We start from the raw sequence: 8,406 nt of genomic DNA, 5'->3' as shown, positions 1-8,406 counted from the left end.
GTTGTCAGCATGCTAGAAGTATTTCCGAAGATAAGTTGCCTCCTATCTACATGTATGCTCATATTGTGGATTCCCTATGCTTTTCTATGGATTTTCCTACCATGGGTTGGAAATGAACCATTCAGGACCCAAAATCTATTCACATTTATCATGACATATTATGGGAAACCAAATACTTTGATCACTTTTACAAGATTTTTCATAGAGTAATGATTCTGATATGAGGTCATTTTTTAATCTTGTCCGCCCAGGATGTCACAAGAAGCTATGGATGATATTCAAAAGGTTGGAAATTGGTTTGGTGAAGAATTATTCACTTATATCAAAGTTTTGGGTAGCCTTTATCACCCTCATGATTTTCCTCTATTTATCCCATATAAGTTAGTTAGCAGGGAGGTAGCCTATTAGACTATGGGTTATGGTATTACTAAAGTACTGAAGGTTTCAAACAAGACAACATGGCCTACCTTTCCTATGAGATTCGACATATTTGTGTTGGCTAAATACCATCATGATGAAAAATAAATAATAGTTATTCAAGCCCTCAAATTGCCCATTATTCCTAACAGGCAGTATGATTCAAGATCAATTGTCAAAACTTTTACTGCTTCCCAGGTAATTAGATAGTTCATTCACAATGAAGATAATTTGGTTGACATGTGTGTACAATATTCCTCCAATGCAACAATGCTATAACAGGTGAATGAACAATTAATAGTGGAAGGAAAAACTCATTTTACTCAGTACAAAACTTCCAAGATAGCAACTCTTCCACTATAGTTTCTACAGCTACCTCTTGAAAAATTATCTATGTCCACAATTCAGCCTGCTACTTTCTCACACTGAGTGATTCCTCCTTAAGGCCAGCAATAAGTCAACATAATTTCTTCTACATCCCAGGAAGAAGAATTCATTTTTAATCCTACATTAAATGAGGCCTAGAATGAGTTTCATAGGAATCTTAATCCAAAGACCAAGGGTCAAACCACGGTTAACCAAATTACAACTTCTTCAAATAAGGTCAATCTTGAGGATACTCCCAAGGGTACTGAAAATGATACAAATTCAGGAGAAGTTATTGATAAATCTTCTGTTCATGAGAAGAAAGATATCGAAATTATTTTAGCTTTCCCTTCTTCTAAGGTCACTCTCAATGTGAAATAAATTCCTCCTTTGGATATATTCTACAGTCCCCAACATAAGGTTATAGTCAAAAAGGAAAGAAAGAAGAGAAAACTTGATCAATCTCAAGTATTGGTACCTCGAAAAGTTTCTTCCTTCGAAGTTTTGTGGAAAGTTTCTTCCGCTACACCAACAGAAGAGTTATAAATGCTGACTCAATTCATAGGAGATTATTCTTTAGCTACAATAGATAAAGAAGTAGAAGTCCAAGGACTTATAAAGGAGAAGGAAAATAATATCATCTTAATGGAACAAACATTCAATGAAGAAAATAAGAATATTACTGAATAGTGGTATAATGAATTAGCAAAGTTACAAAAAAGATTTGATGCATTGAAATTACAACATGATAAGGAGACAAAGATAAAATATAATCAAATTGAATAGATGTAGAGAAACTTAAAACAATTGTGTGTCAATCCTCAACTAACATAGTTTAAACAAGAATCCAAAGAGTTGAATTCTTTGCTCAGGAATCATCAGCATATCTTTTGCAATAAGTTGTTGTTAATTGTAAAACAAGCAATTCCCTTGTTGATCAGTTTTCCGAAATGATGAATTATTTTGATGAAGTGAATGACAAATTAACTAATTTCTTGAGTTGGCAGAGAGTACAGAAGGAGGAGAAGAAAATCTCCCTAAAATTGATGAGGCTCGAAAGTTAATCATTGTTCAGGGATGGGGGATTATAATGAAACAATTTGAAGTTGCAGTGAATGAGGTCCAAGATATTTATAATACTATCATTGAATCGGCCAATGATACTTTGTTACAAGAAAATCTAGCTTCTAACTGCTCAGAGGATTTATGTCTATATGCCAAGAAATTATTGAGAAATTCGTTGGAGCATTGTACAATAATGGTGCAAATATTGAGTAATTATCCAAGATTGACCTTAAATATCATTGGCAATTTCTCGTGAATCCTCATATCTGGTGGTTGGTACTCAATTTCTTCTCAAATGTTACCATACAAATTCTCTCACCGTTGAAGATTTCAATTTTCACCATCTAGATAAGGATTAAGCCTAAGTATCCTCCTAAGCTCACCAATTTGTTGCATGTATATAGGTTGCGACAACTCACCATTAGTAAATCTTCATCCTAGGCTCAAGAGTGTTACAACAATTTTGTGATTAGTTTTTAATCATTTGTTTATGTTAATAAATTAATGGAGAGATTTGTTTTGATCTTATTTTTGTTTTGGCTATAAATTTCCCTCTCTGAGAGAGGGGTAGGGGTTCTAAATTTTGAGAAGAAGGTACTCAAATTGCACTTTTGTATTTAATTTATTCTTAATATAAACTCAACCACCAACAATTTCAAAATGAATAGATTCTCAGTCTCTCATGTATTATTATCCATTGTTTCTATTCCTTTGCTTTGAAAGGAATTGTTTATTAATATTGTTCACGTATATGCATCACAGTTAGTCTTTCATGATCACTTATGACATGTTTTAATGAAATTTAAGTCATATAGTGAACAACTAAATACTTATCATATGTGATGTTTTATTTAAATTAATTTAATTAACAATTTAATTAAATCAATTTCTTTTGACTAAATTAATATTGTAATCCCACAATAATCTATATTATTGTGTTTCTTACAATATCTTTCTAGCACATATTATTTCATCTTAGCTAGGTACTATAACAGTTTACAGTGATTTATAATTAATTCGTTGGAATATATTACTTATGATCATTTATCATCATCATTCACCCCACTTCATACAATTTCTCTGCTAAAGGGTTACTAGTCCCATAATTCTAGTCAGAGCCACTATTCCAAATGGAAAAGGGTTTACTTAGGGCCTTGACTGGGTGTTTTCCTCCAATGGGCGAACATACTATGAATGGCAAGGAGATCACACTCTAAATCAAGAGGCCATCCTAAGAGCCAATACCCTCCAAAATATCCTTCAACTTCTAGATCACATTATTCTCGATCTGAAATCTCTAAACCATCTTTCAAATCTCCTAGCCCTCTTAGAAGATTAGCTAGTGAATCCTCTGTAAATACACCACTTTTAGATCAGCCCATCGAAGCTCCTAAACTTCAAACTCTCATACAAAAATTGGAATGAATTTCCATTTTTGGTGAACAACTTACTCAACCCGAACCCTCTAAAGGTAGTGTTACTTATTCACTAAAATCTACCGGAATCCTTACCAGATCATAAAGGAAGAAAATTGGAGTTAAACGATTTGAATTCCCACTACCAACTCATAGGAAAAAGAAACATACTTCTAGTGTTTTTTCCCTAGCTAGTGAGAACAATGCATCTTCTCCACCTAATACTCCTACTATCCCTTCTAGTTCCTCTCATTTTTTTCACATTATCCTTTATCGTCTTCTTATGACTCTTTACCATTTTCATCCATAGGTCTATTTTCATCCACTCATATTTCTTCTTCCCATCCAAATAACACTACTAGTTTTAGTGGTTCTGTTGTAGCGACAATATTGATTGTTAATACTTCAATTGCCCCTTCATCAAGCACATCTTCTTCTAGATCTACCTCATCAACCACTAGTCATATTATTTATCCCAAAATCATAAATAGACCATGGAACAATCCAAGAGTAGTTGCAATGAATCCATCTTTGCATCCTCTCCAAGAACATACAGAGAAATGGTTGCCTAAATTTAATCCTGATGATGGACTTCCTACAAAAGAACATCTACACAACTTTATGTTGGAAAATAATCTTAATGGAGAATTTGAAGAAGATTTAGTATGTAGATTATTTCCTTACACATTTGAAGGATCAACAGGGTCTAGATACGTTTTCCCTACCTGTTGGTCCAATTACTAATTGAGATACATTTGAAGAACAATTACTTAAGAAATTTGTAGATGATAAAAAAATAGCAACATTAATTAATGAATTATCTAATATTAAATCCTCTCAATCTCAATTGCATCCAGACGAGGTGTCAATGTTCAAATTGAATGGTATATTAGTGCCATGCATTCAAATATTTCTATGTTCATTGATAGAGCTCAAAAGATAGTACTCACCGATAATATGAAAGACGTGATGGATATTGAGAAAAGGGTATTAACCCTTGAGAACAAATCTATTATTGGGGAAATAAAACCAACCAAAAAGGTCACTTTCAAAGAAGAATAAAAAAAAGTTTCTAAAGATCCTTACAATCTAGAAGGCTTACATAAAGTCCTAAAAACTATTTCCAATTAGATGGTTAAGTTAAAAAAATAAGTAGTTGAAAGTTTAACAAGAAGACCTTTTAAACCAATAAAAATAAACCATCCTACTCAAACTCAACCACCTTCTCAGATATCTATTGTTTGTTCAGATGAAGAAGAAGAGGAAGAAGGAATAACATCAACAGCAGAAGAAGAAGAGGAAGAAGAAGTAAATGAATCAAATGGCCTATGGGATTTTATTCTTACTACATCCAAAAATGAAGAAGAAGAAGAGGATCTTCCTATTAGTACTCGAAGTAAAGGACTTGTAGAAACAATACATAAAAATAAAAAATCCAAAATAGTTCATCAAATGAAAATGGTACGCTTAAAAAGAGTTCTAATCAATCTTCATGGTATACATCCAGTATTGTTACATTAGGGGAATTTTGAGTTCTAAAATGGGCCTCCTAAGGAAATTATAAAATAATACTGGAAATAATAAAATTATATTATATTACATCATCAAATTTCAGAAGGAAAAAAGAAAAAACTACTTTTTCAACTTGTATTTTCAACTTATCTCCCTATGGGTTTACTCAAATTTCGAGCGGGAACAATCGGATGCATAATTTGATTCCTCATCCAAGGCGTGCTCATGTTTCATACTTTCGATGGACCCTGCTACATGAAAAAATGAGAAATACATGGAAAACGTGATTGCAATCATGTCTTTTCATGTTTTTCTAGTTTTTCATGTAGCAGGGTACATCGAAAGTATGCAACATTGGTACTCCTTGGATGAGGAATTAAATTTTGCATCCAACAAGTACTCCAACTCAAAATTTGAGTCAAACCTTAGGGATATAAGTTGAAAATACAAGTTGAAAAGGTAGTTTTATTATTTTATTATTTTGTAATCTTTTCACGTCTTTACCCCAAAAATGGTTGATCATCCCCCATGGTTGATATCATCATCTTTAATCCTATTGGTTCTTATAAATTTTATTTTGGTTGTACATTTTTCTTAGGAGGCCCATGTTAGACCTCAAAAGTTCTCTAATGAAACCCCTCCTTCTACTCCTTTTACATTAAAGACCTTAATAGTGTGAGATATTATTGAATATAACATAATTGAGAACATGAAGAAAAACAAGGCTAATATTTCTCTAAATGAGGTTAGTAAATTGGAGAAACAATAAAAAAATATCACTTAATGAGTTGAATGCAGTTCCCGCTTCTCCATTACCTTCAACTATTGTTACCACTAAAACCTCTAAAGGAAAGAATAATCCTCCTCATCCCCCTTCCGATAAGCTTGACCTCTCTGATGCAATTTTAATTGGAGACAGATATAATTCACATACACCTCCTTTCTTTTTTATTTTTGAACTTTTGAACAAAAAAAAATCATAATTGTCTTGTAGATTCAGGTACTTCTTCAAACATTACGACTTACTTGGTATACTTGAAATTAAACGTAAAACCTCAAAAATATGCTATACAAATAGTCCAACTTGATAGAACAATATTTAAAGTTATAGGAGAGATTAATTAAGTTGTAATTAGACTATCATAAAACTCAAAGGTGTTTCAGATTATAGATATTTTGGTTGTCGATGACCCTGAATTCTACAGTCTTATTCTGAGTAGGGATTGTTCTGAACAATTACATGGCTATTTTGCTACAGATTGGTATCATCTTTGGCTCCCTTATAATGGAAAACCTAATCAGATTATAATTGATAGGTAGAAACAATTGAAATATAATGTGACTGATCTAGATGAAGAAAATGAGTACGTCGCCTTCACTAATAACATCCTGGGAAATTATTCTGTTGAACCTTTCTTTGGCAGTTTTCTTGCACAATCTTCTCATTTTCTAGTTGAGTTTGTTAAATCATAGATGGAAATGTTTTCACAAATAGACTCATCTCGATGTATAAATATAATAGAATTTCTTGTAAATAATTTTGTTGATAATTTATTTTGGACTCTTTATTTTGATGGATCTAAGTCCAATGATGGTGCAAGAGTTGGTTGCATATTAGTAAGTCTGAATGGAGAAAAGACTATGCTTTCTTGCATACTAGAGTTTGAATGTACTAATAATGTGGTTGAATATGAAGCACTTATTCAAGGATTATAGAAGGCTATTAGCCTTGATGTTAAATTTCTCAAAGTGTTTGGTGATTCTGAAATTGTGGTTAAACAAGTATGAAATAATATTCATTGTGTTTCAAATCACTTAAAACATTATCAGTCTTTGGTCCAAGACTTAACTTCCCACTTCTTGGAATTTAATATATCTCCTATCCCTAGAATCCAAAATGCCAGCGTAGATCTATTAGCCAATGTTGCTTCAAAAGTCATTCCTCCTCATGACTTTAGTCCTGATAGGTTCTCCATTGAATTGATTTTTTGACCCTCTATCCCTGATAACGTTACTAATTCAAGAGTGTTTATTGACAACGTTGATATTCTGAGTTTTCTGAAATCTGAAGGAATATACACAGATCATATTATTAATGAGGATGTGCATGATAAAAATCTTAATATTTCCTCTAATGATGAATGAATTGAAAATTCATTTCCAAAATATGTGGTAAAATTAGAAGATTTGTATGATTTGAAAGATAGATTTAAAAAACCAACTAATTGCAAGCTCCAAAGAAGTACTTTACAATTTGATCTCCTCAATTTACGGTCTAAAGAAAAGCCACAAAACATAAATCTAGGAGTCAAACTCTCTCCTAATGAAAGAGTTGCTTTTATTCATTTACTTAGAAGATACAAAGATGTCTTCGCTTGGAGTTATGGTTATTTCAAAACATACGATAATTCTATCATTTAACATACAATATCGATGTTACCAGATGTTAAACATATACAACAAAAGCTCAAAAATATTCACCTCAATATTGAGTCATAGATTAAAACCAAATTGAATAAATTGCTCAGAGGTAAAATTATCTTCTCAGTTAGACATTCCAAATGTGTATCAAACCTTGTTACAATTAGGAAAAAGAATGGGGATATTAGAATTTGTATATATTTACGAAATTTAAATAGAGCGTCTGAGAAGGACAATTTTCCATTGCCTCCTATGGAGCAGATCTTACAATCAGTTGCAGGTTCTGAATTAATGTCTTTCTTTGACGGTTTTTCTGTGTATAGCCAAATTCTTGTTCATCCTGTAGATAGGTTGAAGACAACATTTAGAACTAAATGGGGAACATATGCATATCATAAAATGCCATTTGGTCTAATAAATGCAAGAGAAACATTTCAAAGAGCCATGGACATAACTTTTAGAGGTATGATAAACAAATTAGCAGGTGTTTACTTGGATGATATCACCATCTATTCCGAAAAGAAAAATAATCATCTTCATGACTTAAAACATATTTTTGAAAGATACAGAAAGTTTGGAATATTAATTAATCCCAAGAAATCATTCTTTGCCTTGACTGAAGGAAAGCTTTTAGGTTTTATTGTTTCAAAATATGTAATTAGCATAGACCCTAAAAGGGTCAAAGACATTTTTGAGATTCCTTAGCCACATAATAAAAATTAAATGCAATCATTTCTAGCGAAAATTAATTTTGTCAATTTTTTTGTGCCAGACTTTTCACAAATTGTTATGCCACTACAAAATATGATAAAAAAGAAGGAAATTTATAAATGGGGACAGGCTGAAAGCATATCCTTTGAATCCATCAAAAAGGTTATTATGAGTGCTCTTCTTTATCTTCTCCTTATTATTATATAGAATTTATTTTATATACTTTTGCCTCAGATCACTCATATGCATTAGTGTTGACTCAAAATAATCAAGAACAAGTCGAAGCGCTTGTTTCTTTCTTTAGTTCAACATTACAGGGAGAAGAATTAAATTACTTAGAATTTGAGAAGCAAGCTTTTGTAGTCCTCAAATAAATCAAACATTTTAGGCCTTTTCTCTTAAAGTCACATAGAAAGGTAATTGTACCATTCCTAGTTGTTAGAAAATTACTAATTCAAAGTGAATTAGGAGAAAAGAGGGCCAACTAAGTCACGACTTT

The sequence above is a fragment of the Pinus tabuliformis genome, chromosome 2_2 (genome assembly GCF_031772625.1).
Source record: "Pinus tabuliformis cultivar Carrire ecotype Pingquan chromosome 2_2, CPIR1, whole genome shotgun sequence".
Taxonomy (NCBI): domain Eukaryota; kingdom Viridiplantae; phylum Streptophyta; class Pinopsida; order Pinales; family Pinaceae; genus Pinus; species Pinus tabuliformis.
The sequence above is the reverse complement of the archived record's forward strand: the minus strand, read 5'-3'. Positions refer to the sequence as shown.